A 16,389-nucleotide genomic window follows, 5' to 3' on the forward strand; every position below is an offset into this window, starting at 1 on the left:
GGGAACTAAATGTGCCCCAACTGGGCAAAGTACACAGAAACCCACCTGGGCCCCCTTTTTCAAGTTTTTTGTGGGTACCATGTGGGCACCACATAGGCTAAAAAGTGGGTTTTAAGTGGGATTGTCCGCGGGTTCCATAATGGCCCCATTTAATAAGCCCATCTCGGTGTTATATTGGTAAAATCTGGGAACTAGATGGACCCCAACTGGGCAAAGTACACAGAAACCCACCTAGGCCCCATCTTTCAAGTTTCTGTGGGTACCATGTGGGCACCACATAGGCTAAAAAGTGGGTTTTAAGTGGGATTGTCCGCGGGTTCCGTAATGGCCCCATTTTATAAGCCCATCTCGGTGTTATATTGGTAAAATCTGGGAACTAAATGGGCCCCAACTAGGCAAAGTACACAGAAACCCACCCGGGCCCCACCTTTCAAGTTGTTTTGTGGGTACCATTTGAGTACCACATAGGCTAAAAAGTGGGTTTTAAGTGGGATTGTCCGCGGGTTCCATAATGGCCCCATTTTGTAAGCCCATCTCGGTGTTATATTGGTATAATCTGGGAACTAAATGGACCCCAACTGGGCAAAGTACAAAGAAACCCACCCAGGCCCCACCTTTCAAGTTGTTTTGTGGGTACCATGTGAGTACCACATAGGCTAAAAAGTGGGTTTTAAGTGGGATTGTCCGCGGGTTCCATAATGGCCCCATTTTATAAGCCCATCTCGGTGTTATATAGGTAAAATCTGGGAACTAAATGGACCCCAACTGGGCAAAGTACACTGAAACCCACCTAGGCCCCATTTTTCAAGTTCTTAGTGGGTACAACATGAGGAAAACATGAGCTAAAAAGTTGGAATGGCATTAGCAGTGGGTTCTGTATTTGCATCTTATTTCTAGTTTGAATTGACTAAGTTCTGGCACTGAGTGGGCCCCATGTAGTAAAACAGTCACAAAATCAATTTTTCAGACGGCTAATACGGGTTCTGTGACACAAAGACACCAAATATATTAAAGCTGACCGCAAACAAAATCTAGTTTGTAAATAAAACCATTTCAAAAATCACGAGGGTACACAAAACAACATTTTTCACATTTATTTTGTCCAACAACTGTGATTTTACGTAACTGTATTCCAAAGTGCGTAAACGTTTAAAAACTAGAAATGTCAAACTACAGCAAAATTCCTTAGATATTTGGAACTGTAGCAACATGGGGAAAAAGTCAGATGGAAAACTCAAAAGCTTATCTTGAATCAGCAGGGTTTGTTTTTTTACAGAGCCGTAAGTCTATTTTGTACCCTTGCAGCCCTCGGTCCTCCTCTGTCTTTAGCTCCACTGAACCACTTGGACAGAGCCTTCTCTGCTTCTTGCAAGTTGACTTTTGATGTTAAATAATTCTTCAGTGCCTCTGCAAATGAAGAAGAAGAAAAACGGGCAAGCCAAAGTAAAGTTAATCTTAGCTTACTTCATTTGGTGATGATTTTCAAAGAACAATGTTTATTTCACTTTATTGCCTCAAAAAATATATACAAATTGCATGATAACCAATCTCAGTTACACTTTCAAACACTTTATTAAAAAAGTTTCGTTTTCTAAAGTTCAAATGTCTCAAGTGAAACTAACTTACCATACACAACATTAAAAAGACGCAAATCTCTGAACTTTTTTTCCCCATGTCGGCCAAGCATGTTGTACTCCACAGCCAGCTCAGGTGATATGAGGAATTTCATCATCCTTCTTGTGGCATCGTCTACACTTGTTTCCCCTGTATCTGCTACCATGGCAACCTGAGGGGAACATACAAAAAGGACAGATTAGATACTGGCATCTGGTTAGGATGCCTCCCTGGTGAGGTGTTTTGGGCACGTCCCACCAGGAAGAGACCCAGAACACCCAGGACATGCTGGAGGGACTATGTTTTTCGGCTGGCCTGGGAATGCCTTGGGATTCCCCCGGAAGAGCTGGGCCAAGTGCCTGGAGAGAGCGAAGTCTGGGCCTCTCTACTTAGTACCGGATTGGGTCGAGGGGCAGCAGCCTAAGCTTAAGATAATGGACCGGAATGGAGGATAAATGGACACTTTACATATTACTTAATGTTTACTGTGTGGTGATAAAAAAAAAATGGTAGTAAACACAAGCTAAACTAAAAAAATTAATTGCGCTTCCTTAACCCTTTATCCCCAATAATGTTACGCAGGATAACTGGTAGGTCTGGTAGGTTTTTTCCTCTACTGTATACTATATGAATGTAATCAAGGATTAATAACAGAAAGAAAAAAGAAATTGAAATTTTGCCATTTTTACTAAAGGCAATCAAAATGTACATGAATAAAATATTTAAATTAGTCAATTCAAATTAATAACTCTAAAACACTGAACAAAATTAAGTATTTGACCCTGTGGTTTATTTTCGGACATCTCTTTTCTTCTAAAAGTCCAGGCGTGTTGGGCCCCTGGCAGAGCTCAGGTTTGACGAGACAGGTTTGGAAAAACCTGTCGCTGGCGACTTTTTGGGGGCTAAAGGGTTAAAATAAATAGGAATTGGCCAAAATTTGTATAAACTATGAAATAGCAGAACAAAAGTAAAAAAAAAAATCTTTATCTGTTATCAGAATCAAATATTTGATTAGAATAAAAAATTTAACTTTCTGGAAGATTTCTCGTTACATCTGTCATAAAAGTAACAACATCTCAGAAAAGAAACATGATAGCAACAGAAAAATATGATAGCAGTGTGATGTGATGGTCCCTGGCCAGATTTTTACACATATTATAAGCCCTGTGACACAAAAACCACAGAACTCTGACACGCACAGACTGTTTTCCTTCGTGCTAATGAAGAAAAATGCTGGTCTGGTATGTAAAAGGGAATTTATTCTTCCAGGACCTGAAGCTCCGTAATGCAGCCCTCCAACAGCCAAACCTATCTGTTCTCTGATTGTCTTGATGCATGCTCAATCATCCAGGTAAGTAAATCTCCAAAAGTTGATTCTGTTCATCTGGACGTAGCGCTTGCAGCATTTTCTCCCACTGAAAATGCTACGTCCAGATGAACAGAATCAACTTCTGGAGATGTTCTCTGATTGGATTGTTTAATTGGTGATTGACATGAAATTGACCAATCAGCTGAAAGGAAGAAAAATAGGGTCAAAATTTGGATGTGTAAGTTTAAATCCACACACAGCCAGGAAAGCCGAGCGCAGAGTTGTTTGTAGCACCAATTCAGCCAGAGTGGAGCCAGATGGATTTTCCATCCATCCACACTGTAAAGTCTATAGACCAGCAAGTGATAAATTAACAGTGTTGTTGGTATTTTCTAAAACAGTTGTATGCAATAGGAATTGCTGTTTATAGTCCTCCTGTATATCTGCATGTTCCCTCCCAATTAAAACCTGTGATAATGGAGATTCAAATTCATGTCATACCTATACCAACAGTTATCAAGTATCCAGATCGACCTTTACTGATGTGCTCTGTCAGTGCGCCCCAGGGCAGCTGTGGCTACAATGTAGCTTGCCATCGCCAGTGTGTGATTGTGTGTGTGAATGGGTGAATGACTGAATGTAGTGTGAAGCGCTTTGGGGTCCTTAGGGACTAGAAAAGCGCTATAAAAATGCAGGCCATTTACCATTTAAAGGAAAATTGTTATTTCCATGTATTTTCCTGTTCTGCCTTCAACTTTGAGGACTTCCCCCCACATTTCTAGTTGTGACAGTGCACCTACAACAAAAAAAATCTGCTGTGATTTACATTTGTTGAAAGAGCAATTTTGTAAAATAGTCTATTTTTGTATGCACAGTTTACAAATCTGTCCTGTACAGCATGGACTGATTGCATGCTAAAAAGTTGTTGCTTAAAAATAAAACAATAAATTTTTAATTAATAACATCAGCAGAAAGCCTTGTTATTAATTAGATGTACAATTTCTATAGAATACGAAACAACTCAGTTCATTTTTGATCATATCAATACCAGCATATTACACAACTAGTGATGGGATTTTCGTCTCTTTTTAGAAAGCCGGCTCTTTCGGCTCCCAACCGGCTCTTCAGGTTGTTTTGTTGCTTTAATTAATTTATTATTAACAACAATATAAAATTATGAACCAAAGGAATTACTAATGTAAAAAAAGAAACGTGGTTTTATTTATATATGTTTATATATAAATATATATGGTGGCCCCTAGAGACAAAGCATGTACAAACTCCAAAACCCATTTCTAGCGTCAACTGAACTTCCAAAACAGAGCTATCTAGATCACTTAATTTACACAATTGAAATCATATGTGTATTTTTTGTGTATTTATACACAAGCACTCATATATATTCATAAAAAATTCCAAAAGCTGTTCATTTACCTGTTACTACCACACACCAAATCCGGTCGTTGGTACTTCCTGGCTTGTGTAGCCACTAGGTAACAAAATCTCAACACTGTGCCTAGCATCCTGGAGCACTTCTGTTGTGTTTTGTACGTGCTTTGGAGTTTGTACGTGCTATGGAGTTTTTACGTGTTTTGGGGTTTGTACGTGCTTTGTCTCTAGCAGCCACCGTAAATATACTTTTATTTATTCTCTCCACATAAAATGTAATAAATAAATCATATAATACAAAAAAAACAACTATTTACATTTCAACTTTTAACTATTTAAATTTTCAGCTTTTTCCTTTTAAACAAATTTAAAGTGAAACAACACAAAACACTGCAAACCACAACACAATTAAATATAAATTATAATATGAAAACAAACAGAAGATGCACATTCTCTGTCATATGGGCCTGCATGAATAAACTTTCTGAATCCTTTATCATCCGCAATTGAAAATAGTTGTGGATGATTACTATACCTTTCTAATGTGACGTTGTTGTCCCTGGCTCTCTTTCTCTCTCTCTCCCTCCTGCTCTGTTACTGTGCTACTGCGTGTGTAACAACCGCCCCTCCCCCCTCTTCCCAGCGCAAAGCACAAGGCTCGCGTGCAGAGTGAAGCGGAAAAAAAGTGCGAGAGAGAGGGTGAGAGAGAGAGAAAAAACACGCTTGTGTCGTTCACTTCAAAGAGCCGTTTCGTTTTGACCAACACATCACTAACAACCATGATGAAAAACACTCATCTGCTTCCATCACCATCAGCTGATTAACATTGAGCTGCTGCAGTCAACACCATCAAACTAATTTACTGTTTAATGTTATGTTATGTTATTGAATGCTTTTATTTTTAAATCTTTACCAGCGCTTAAAGACTGTAGATGTTCACACCTGGTGTTAGAAAACCGAGCTCACTGCAGTATTTTTTTTTATAACTGGAAATTTAAACTTTTATTGGTTACCGTGTTTATTACCACTTTTATCAGTAATGTACTTCCTATAAAATATGGATTTGATAAGTTACCGGTTTATTGAAATCAGCTAGTGAACACATCGATCACTTTATTGAACTACACGCCTTACACTCTTGTGAGCTCTGGTTACTAACAGCAGGTGTGAATGTTTGGAGTCCAAAACGCAGATAAAGATTAGAATAACAAGGCAATGTAAAATCAGTTTAATGCAGTTGACAGTAGCAGCTCAGATGGAAATCAGCCAATTGTGAGGAGAGCAGAGGACCAAAACTGTCAGAGTTGTGGGTCAAGTGAAGAGAACACTGTTGGCATTATTGTTAGCATAAAAGATGAAAATTAAATAAATGTTAAATTTTAAAATAGATCATTGCCTCCTGTGCCTAAATAAATATATATACTTAATACCAATAAAAAAAAAAGGATGCCCCAAAGACCATCACTTTTCAATAATAATAATAATAATAAGTAATACAAATAATATGAAAGTTACTTACATGTCAAAGATGGTGCTTGTGATCTTGAAGAATCTAAACGTGATAAGGAAATGAAAGAAAGTGCATGAGAAAATACAAACATTTTTGTTTTTTCCCAGGATAATTCAATATAAAAGATTCTCTTACTAATGCACAAAATGAACAGTGTAATTAAAAGTTTGAAAGGCACTGCATGTGTTTATATGATAAACTGACTAATTCAAGCAGCAAACACTAGCAGTGCAAAAATGTATCTAACTAGCTGACAGACTTTAAAGTCACAGGAAGATATATCAAAATGGTGACTTATGCCAGAACAAATGACTTGACAGACATAAATCCTAAATTCCTTTAAGTAAAAAAGGAATTACTTTTTTATAAGTGGTCCCTAGTGGTTTTCAAATTATTACATGGCTTGTTAATTTTTTATTAAATTATTAAGAAGCCAGATGAGTTCAAAACATTTACAAATGACTATAAAGCACTATCCAAACTTCAAATCAAGTGGCAAAATCTCCAAATTAAAAGTACTCGCAAACTATAAAAATTTGATTATACTTAAAAATATGCAAAAACTAATTTAGTGGAATTTTTACCTGCTCAAGAATACATTGAACATGCAATATTTAATTGAAAAGAACAAAATTTGTGTACTTTTAGAAAGGATTATTAAATATTTGGGGATACTAGACATAAAGAGGGTCTCGTACATTTACGGGCATCTAATTTCCTGGATTTAATGGTTTAAAAGTTTAATAGGTCTTTGAAGTTGATAATAAAATTGAGTCCATTATTAGCAAAAAGAATTTAAAAAAAAAAAAGAGCAAAAAAATGCTTAATATATAATAATTGTTTTAAACTTAAGCTTTGTAATTGTAGCAGATTTCATTATGTCTGTAATTTTTTATTTAGCCCCACAGTAGTAAAAGCCATAAATGGGAGTTAGATTTATTACTAGTATTTTACACAGCATTCAGCTATAATAACATGTTCTGCATTTTCCTACTTCACCATCTGATCTGAACAGCTGCACTCTCTTAATTAATTAATGACCTAACATTTCTCAGTAACCAATAACTAGATGGAACAGCACAGTATCTAAGAGAGTGATCAGACAGTGTTTGAGCTAAAGACGCTGTGTGTTTCTTTTGGGGGCTTTTTACACACTGATCCACCACCGTTTTCCCATAGTACAATGCATATCTGGTAACATTACCGTATTCAGATCAGAAAACCGTTTCAGCTGCAGGCATCTACTCCTGTAATTTAAACAATCACCTTGCTACACTGCACATGAATATTACGTAACATGGTATGACTAGCTCATGTTCAGACATTTAAAATACTGTTCAGCCATTTTGTTTACTGGGTAGTGCATAATGGCCGAGTTAGCTGAGCAGGAATCCACTAAAGCCAAAAAAATAATATAAATTTTTTAAATTAATTACAAAAACCTTATAGGAAAACCCAAGAAACAGTTGCAGAAGCACAGAAAAAAACTGCCGTGTACGTTATAGTGTGTAAATTCAAAAACTGTATAGAGAGAATGGTGCAATGAAAACAGAATAAGATAAGATGAACTTTATTGAGTAGAATATAGGCAGTAAGAGTTTTTTAATTAACTTTAAATTATGTTTGCCAAAGACAATGCAGCAAATTAACCCAGTTCTACCTGCTAGCTAAAGATGTTATGCTTCTCCCCCTTATACCGTTTAGGACGACTATAGAAAGTTACTAAAATAACCATTGATGAAAACGTATCAAACTTTAAGTATTTACCTTTGTCATAGTTTTCGATTCTTTGGTATCCTTTTGTCCTCCACGTTCTTAAACACCAGGGAGAGAAAAGGCGCAACAGACGAAAGACCGCGAAGACTAGACGCTAGGCGGTGCAATCTGCTCCTCCCTCTTTTTAAACGAGCCAATAGGAGCTGCTCACATTAAAAACAACTTTATTTAAAAAGTCGTTTTACACCTGATACAAAAATTTTAAAAGTCAAACAATGCACAAGTTTAAAAGAACAATTTTATTTTTAAAAGTTTTTTAAGCATAGGGATGGTTAATATGTTTTAAAAAGTAATATATAATATTTATCAAAAAGTGTCACCCAAATCAACATCATAATAAAAATATAATTAATAAAAATATAATAATGATAAGAAGAAGAATAACAGTTTACCTAAAAGCTCTTCTAACATTAGACTGGTTTTGAAAAGTTTCAATAGTGTCAATACACCATAAGGACAAGGGAGTTTCACAGTTGAAGTGTGACTGCTTGAAAGACCCCATTCCCTCTCCTTTCCACTAGTTCAAAGAAAATATAAATTATTTCTGGTTATATAATTTGAGGGCACAAGTTTGAAGAGTAACATTTTAACAGATCGGTAATATACTTCAGGAGCTTTACTGGATCTGATTAACCAAAACTTCCATCTTCCATGTAACTAACTGTCTTTTCTCTAATACAGTAGAGTGTGTCTGATCTACTAAAAATCCTCAACTGCATGTTTGCTCAAGTAAATAGTCTTAATTGTTTGAACAACCAGTAATCCTTAATTTGCAAATGCCAAATCTGGATTTTGTCTGTGTAATTCACTTTTATCTTAGGTTTTTTATTCGTATTTTTTGCTTTTCTTTTTTTCTACTCTTGTGTCCGTTTTAATCACTTATTATTGCTGCTGTGACAAGTGAATTTACCTAAGAAGAATCATGAAGTCCTTATTTTATCTTATCTGAGCCTCACCATGCAGCCTACAATGCAGAGTTCACATTAAGTACATAAAATGAAATCTAAAATTAAAAAGTAACCAGTTTCAAACCAGTTATTTGGAATAGTGCGCAGAGTGTTTTGAGTAACATTGAATGTTCAAAAACACCAAAGTTCCTATAGTCTCACTTGACAGCTGGGTTGTAGTGTCTGATAACACATAACATCGTGAGGTCTCAATGTGGACTTTGAGTACATTTGCTAGCCAAGGCTAAATACTGAGAGGGTCAAAAATGAAGGGTCAAGAACATCTGACTGTACGTAAGGGTAGCAAAAGTGATAGACTGAGGTTGTGCCAAATATGTTAAAGTTAGGGTGATTTCTTAGAGAATGGTACCACATGGGTGCCGTCTGCAGGTTATAAAAGAGAGTTATGTTCATACTTTCTTTTGAGATTATTTTTACAATTTGACTTTCAGAACTCCCTGGGTTGTGCGCAATCTGTGATGGGCTTGTTTGGAATAAATCCTCCTTTATTCAAATAACACTTTCTCAGGCTCTTCACAGAAGAAGAATCCTCACATAAGCATGTGCTACCATTTTGAACCAATGTACACATTTACCATCACTAACCCAACTAGGACCTACATTGGATGCCCACCCATATGGATTTGATGTTAGAAACGCAAGTGGGTCCCATATATACTAAACAATCTTGAGCCCATGTGAAATATATGCCCATATTAATTTAACACAACCCATTTGGGGCCCACATAGACATGTTTTCAGGGTCTGACTTGCATTTGCCCATGTGTGACACATATAGTTTGACCAGGTGGGCCCCACCTATGTCATCAGTACCAAAAAATATATACCGATTACCTCACTTTGCCCCACCTGGGGCACACAGCAAATGCTTTTCTTTAAATGACTGTGTTTGCCCATGTCTAACCCAGGTGAAAAACCCAAGTGGGTCCTACGTGTGTTTCCCATTTTGAAACAAGTGAAGTGTTTCCCATGTTTGACCCAGCCAGGACCTACTATATGTTTCCACTCGGTTTTGCCCATATGGCTTTAATGTGAGAAACCTAAGTGGGTCCCATATATACTAAACAATCTTGAGCCCACATAAAATATATGCCCATATTAACTTAACATAACCCATATGGGGCCCACATAGACATGTTTTCAGGGTCTGACTTGCATTTGCCCATGTGTGACCCATATAGTTTGGCCAGGTAGGCCCCACCTGTGTCATCAGTACTAAAAAATATATACTGATTACCTAACTTTGCCCCACCTGGGGCACACAGCAAACGCTTTTCTTTAAATGACTGTGTTTGCCCATGTCTAACCCAGGTGAAAAACCCAAGTGGGTCCTACGTGTGTTTCCCATTTTGAAACAAGTGAAGTGTTTCCCATGTTTGACCCAGCCAGGACCTACTATATGTTCCCACTTGGTTTTGCCCATATGGCTTTCATGTGAGAAACCCAAGTGGGTCCCATATATACTAAACAATCTTGAGCCCACATAAAATATATGCCCATATTAACTTAACATAACCCATATGGGGCCTACATAGACATGTTTTCAGGGTCTAACTTGCATTTGCCCATGTGTGACCCATATAGTTTGACCAGGTGGGCCCCACCTATGTCATCAGTGCTAAAAAAATATATTGATTACCTAACTTTGCCCCACCTGGGGCCCACATAGACATGTTTCAGGGTCTGACTTGCATTTGCCCATGTGCGACCCATATAGTTTGACCAGGTGGGCCCCACCTATGTCATCAGTGCTAAAAAAATATATTGATTACCTAACTTTGCCCCACCTGGGGCCCACATAGACATGTTTTCAGGGTCTGACTTGCATTTGCCCATGTGCGACCCATTTAGTTTGACCAGGTGGGGCCCACCTGTGTCATCGATACTAAAACATATATTGATTACCTAACTTTGCCCCACCTGGGGCACACAACAACAGCCTATCCTTAAATGACTGTGTTTGCCCATGTCTATCCCAGGTGGAAAACCCAAGTGGGTCCTACATGTGTTTCCCATTTTGGACCAAGTTAAGTGTTTCCCATGTTTGACCCAGCTAGGACCTACTAAAAGTGCTCACTTGGGATGGCCCATATGGGTTTAATGTGAAGAACCCAAGTAGGCCCCATACAAAAAGCCCAGTTTGAGCCCATGCCCACATGGTACCCATCCAGCCCGAGCAAAAACCAGGTGGGGCCCATATATACATGTTGGCTGGGTTTCCAAATGATCATTTTCCATACTGCCAGTATAAATATACACAGTATACTGCCATCACTACAATATACATGTTTTACACACTCCTTTTGTTGTTGACATTTACGGGCTGTGTGCAAAAGGCCACACTCTTCAAATTCATGCCAACTAATATTTTTACGTCCAGTAGGTGTCCTACTAGAGCAAATGAAGCTTCAAGAAGCTTTGCACTGGAGTGAACCAATTGGATGAAAAGCTTCAGTGCTTCATGAAGCTTCATCTGCCCATCACTACTTCTAGGTAAGCTAGGTTAACCTTCTTGTGTGGGCTTTTCAAGTGCACTTTAAGGTTAGTGGGACTTTTAGTTTTATAAATGTCCCTCATGACCCCCTGATGACCCAGTATTTCATTTTTGCACACTGTAGTACACATTTTAGTTTTTGCTTGTAGCTCGCATACTCTACTTGCCACTCCTCTAATTCCTGATGTTTCTTAGAGAGGGCAACAGTACCTTTAAAATTATATCACATGTGTGGGGGTGTGGCCTTGCCAATTGTTTTGCCCACCTTTTCAAAATGGCTGGTGTGCCCACAAGCACATTTCATGGAAAAAGAAAGGTAAGCTTGATATTTACATTTAAAATGTTTTGTTAAACTCAGATTTTTATTTTATTCTTTTTGCAAGTACCCCTCCTCGGTGGCGAGAAACTGTTGGTGTGGTCAAGTGGGTGCTCTAGAAACAAACGCTCAGGACAGAACAGTTATCAGTCATGTACTTCCTATAAATTTTGCATATGTTTTATTTCATATTGATCCTCTGAGTGTAATGGTACATTTTAATTTGAATTTATCCAAACTAAACACAATATTTTCTTTATTTACTTTGCTCTTGTTCTTTTTCAGTACCACATCCTATCAAATGTCCCTGTCAATTATATTCTACATCTAATAACTTACTATTTCAAGTGAGAACCTAAATCACGTGGACCAATGTTTATTATTGCATATCTCTATTCTGAATGTGGCCAGTCATTCATAGGTATTGTTCAATTTTGGCGATTTTCCTCTATAAAATTTAATTGACTTTTTACAGTGGCCTGCTATGGTTAATAGTAACATATTCCAGTCATGAGTGGTATCAAAAGTCTTCTCCACTGTAGCATTTGGCATTCCCAATAATATAACATGATACCTTACTCAAAACACAGCTAATATAGCACAGTTTTCTTAATGCAAACATCGGTAACTCAAAATCAGCAACCACAGTGTTAAGTCTGCAGTTCATACTTATGTGAAGCTAGAGTCTCCTCCTCCAGTCTCTCTTATCCTCCTGCTCCTGAAAAAACAAAACAAAACAAAGCGAAGCATCCACCCTTCTCTTGTCGGCTGGGTGAATTGTTTATGAATTGTTTATTGGCATTTACTAATCCTAAAGTTGGTGCAGTCATTGTCTCAGTATCAAGTCAGTCAAAACTTTTAGTCGTCAGTCCATCACAGTCCATTCACATGCATACCTCCATACACATTCATACCAGATGTTGCTGATAATGGAGTCTCCCGCGCAACCTATTCGAGCCTCCATCACCAGCAAGATGACGTCATCATTTTAAAGGAAAACAATTCCTTGTTGTTTTTTGGGCCGGATTGACTCGGTGCAATCCTTTTAGATCAGTGTTCCCTATAAGTGAATTTCTCCCAAGCCAATTACAATCATGGAGAAGCACACTTTGCAACTGTTTACAGTAATAATATTTTATAGCGCTTTAAATTTCAATTTTTCAGGCCTTCTTTAAAGAGCTGATTGTTAAATCATGAACTCACAAAATATCAACATATCACCACCGGTGGATCACACCTCTCAGATGTTTTTTCTCCAGTGCACTGTAACAAAAACGAAAACAGACATAACCAACAAAATACTACTAAAATAACACAAACTAGGGCCCGTTGCAGACATGTCCAAGCATAAAACTATCCCTCTCTCGCTTACGAGAAAGAACACAAGCCAAAGCTCACTGATAAAATCAAGCTAGCGCTAAACAAAACCAAACAATCAACCAGAAATTCACAGGAACATTTTGCTTCCTGCCGGGACAATATTGTGTGGGAATGAGAACCTCAGGTGCCGTAACACCTTTTGTTCCTCCTTGAATTAAAACTCAATCACAGAAAATGCCGTACTCCAACCTAACCTTACACTATTAATTCATCAATTTCACTCTGTGCCACTGTTCCTCATCAAGGCTGTGTGAAGCACAGCAAAGAATTCAGTCAAGGCCTTGAGCCATAAACAGACATCACGCACAGACATTGTTTTCATAACCAAACTTTTTTAGACCTTATTCCTAAAATCTACATAAATGCCCTCTGGGTGACATATAACACATTCTAAGTATTTAATGGTAATCAATGGCTCCTCATAAAAATGATGCATTGGGATGTTTGTGTGCAGCATTTTGCATATCAGCATAAGCAAAGCATTCTTCATTGCATCAGCGTGTATGTGTGTGTGCGTGTGGATCACTCTTCATTGCACAAGCGTGTGCATGTGTATGTGTGTGCATCACTTCTCAGTGAATCAGCATTCCCGTGTGTGTGTGTGTGTGTGTGTGTGTGTGTGTTCATCACTTTCCTGTTCTGGTGTTCTGGGTAAACCACGGCCTGAAGCATGCCCTGGGGTCCTGCCCCCCTCCTTTTCAGTTTGTTTGCGACCATTGCTGCTGCTGCTGCTCAAAATTCAGTCCGTCCTGGTTCTGACCCCAATTGGGGCAGTCCTTTCTTCAGTGTCGATGTTCACCGCAGGTGAAACCTGCATCTTCTTCTGTGTTTTTGTCCATTCTGAGGTGCCTTCTGTCCTCAGTTACTCCTCCTGTCTCGGTCACGCCCTTTTTCGCCACCCGATCATCCGTGTTGGTCCATCACTGTCCTGCACAGTGTGAATGCAAAGTTATCAAGGTCAGCATTCTTTCGCTCGGCCTTACTTTTCATTCGGGCTTGGCGGGCGTCTCGTCACAGCTCTGTCAGCTGACGCAGTCTGGGAATTTTCCCCCGTGTAGTGAAACGGGCCTTAGGTTTAGTGCTCTCCGTCTCGGCTGCATGAGATCACATTCCTGCAGGTCTGTTGACATTCTCAGGTCGTTGTTGTGGGTCCAGCTGTTGCAGCATTTGGTCAGTGTCACGTATGGGGGAGAGCAGGAGTCCAGTCAGCCTCGGCTTTCAGGGCCGGCAAAGCAGCCTGTAATTAAATATGTATAGAAAAAACAAAAACAAAACAAAACAAAAACAAACGAACAGGAAAATGATGTTGTGTTGGCTGTGTTATTCAGAGGGGAGACACACCGGGACCAGGCCCTGTGTCAGCCTTCTCTCCCCCTTTTTTTTTGTTTTTTCTCTCCCGATATAATCAACTCCTAACCCACCAAGTTGACAGGACAACACAAGTACATATTAAAATTCTTAAGATCATGTTTAAAAACCCAAAAAAGGAATTTTCTTTCATTCAGTAATCACTTTTATTAATCAATCAACAGAAAACATGTCACAATTTGAATCTTTTAACCACTAAATTTGTTGTGTCTTGCCTGGTTGGTTAGACCAGTGTTCCTTTTTTTTTTTTTTTAGTTAAATTGTTGTCCTGCAACCCAGAGGGTTTCTTTGTCAGTAATGTATAGACTTTATCATTTAAGTATGTTAATTTTTCTTTAACCTTGCTGGAAAATCTTCACGTGTTCATGAGTGTAAGCTGTTTCTTCATTGCGTGTATGTGCATTTGTATAAAAGCAGGTTAATTTTATCTTTTCTCAAACTAGGCGTTACCTTAAAAGGAGCCTTTCTCTCAGATTTCTCTGCTTGTGTGTTTTTGTTTCACCTTTTTGTTGTGATGCTCCGGACGCCTTCCCAACCTCCACAAGTCCGTTGGCCCCAATTTTATGTGTTAAAACTTCTCTTAATTTCTCCTCTAATTCTCTCCTCGCTGCTGTCTTTTTCACAGCTGCTGATTCATGCTGGGTGTGGTTCCCATTACCTATAATTTTGCTTCGGCCGCTGTGCTTGTGGGGGCAGTTGGTCCAGGTCCGCACACTAAGAGATTTATTTAATTTCATTTTCATCACTGTTAAACAGATAAGCAGGCAACACGCCCACCTTGACAGCGTAAACTGTACGCCAGTCTCCCAACACATTCCTCTCTGTACTCCTCCATAATTCTCCACTGCACACCTCTTACTATCTCTCCTTTTTATTTTTATTACACCACAGAGTAATACACCCAATTATGCCCGTCTATCTCTATGTGGCTCCAAATTCCCTCTTTATTTTAATTTCACACTCGTCAGGGGACAGGCACACAACAATTTCAACCACTGAAACGAGGAATTCAACCTTTTTATATTTCTTTACTAATCTAGACTCAACCTTTGTTCGCAAAATGTGTCTTGTTCTAGTCCGGAATAAATGTGAACCCGTGATTACACAGCCGTTCCAGTGTTATTTCCGTAGCTATGCGGGGGCCCTCACCTCCCCAAGTCACCACCTCGGCACCCGGACGCCGCCGGTCCTGGCCGCGCGTCCACGAACAGGAGGGTCGCCACTCCTAGGGCAAAATGTTCCACAGGTACACTAGGCATCAACCTTTGATCCTAAAATGTGTATTTGCTCTAATGTCCTCCTAATCAAACACATCAACCGTCACTGTCACTGTGTTCACACTTCACACACAGAAACACACTCAGCGCGCGCCTCACACATAGCCAGAGCGTCTACACACACAGCGCGTTACACCATCAGTGAGACACACAGAGAGCGTTCCTCATCAGTGGAAGATTACACAGAAACTTCTGAGCTCAACTGTTAGATCTTCTTAAAGCACACTGCACCATAGACCAAAATACCCCTTTCTCTGCGCTTATGACCGCCACAACGGGGCAAAGTCGCATCATAAAAGTGATGCTTGCAGCCCCGAAGTTATACCTGACATCATAAACCAGGTTTTGCTCTATGTACTTAAAATTTTACTTTGTATTATGACCGCAGCCCTTAAAACTCGACTGACGCCACAAACCACCGTCAAAACCTCTATCCAATGTACTAAAACTAGCACCAACCACTACTGCACTTCACGGCCGCACCACCGGAACACGCCGTATCATACCTACGGACGTGTTTCGCTCTCGCGTTGCCAGCGTTCAACTGCACCGTGAAGCCAGCATCTGCTTTTCCTTAAATCAACTTCTATTTCATAGCCGGCAAAAGCCAGGACGTCACTGACACCATAAACAAAATAAACAAACCTCGACTTCAATGTACTGGACTAATGGCCGCGTCTTCAGAAGAAATTCTAACGTATTATTGCTACAGAAGCCAGTATTAGACAAAATTAAATGTGGAAGGTAAAGTGGCTGCAACTAGCTCAACGTAGTATCTTATTAGTTTCTCGGTAGAAGCAGTTTACTGCAACTAGCTCAACGTAGTGTCTTATTAGTTTCTCGGTAGAAGCAGTTTATTTAACACACTGGAATTCAGCCTCAACTTATGTTGTTAGTATCTTGCGCCAAAAACCAGACACCGACAAATTTACTGTGAAAATACATGTGACTCAGTGAACAGATTAATTTGGAAAGCCCAATATGCACA

The 16,389-nt window shown here is 39.0% G+C and overlaps 1 long non-coding RNA gene across 1 annotated transcript; it reads right to left on the minus strand.

The window, feature by feature from the left end:
* Positions 1-1,080: 1,080 nt before the first annotated feature.
* LOC147310743 (uncharacterized) lies at positions 1,081-7,724 on the minus strand. Its single transcript, XR_015125423.1, has 4 exons — positions 7,590-7,724; positions 5,832-5,864; positions 1,627-1,786; positions 1,081-1,407 (listed from the first exon to the last, which is right to left on the minus strand). It is a non-coding gene; the product is annotated as an uncharacterized LOC147310743 (long non-coding RNA).
* Positions 7,725-16,389: the final 8,665 nt, after the last annotated feature.

Source organism: Aulonocara sp. 'chitande type north' Nkhata Bay, linkage group LG16, assembly GCF_057382095.1.
Source record: "Aulonocara sp. 'chitande type north' Nkhata Bay isolate Kocher_YH1m ecotype deep benthic linkage group LG16, A_spYH_male_GT1.1, whole genome shotgun sequence".
Classification (NCBI taxonomy): domain Eukaryota; kingdom Metazoa; phylum Chordata; class Actinopteri; order Cichliformes; family Cichlidae; genus Aulonocara; species Aulonocara sp. 'chitande type north' Nkhata Bay.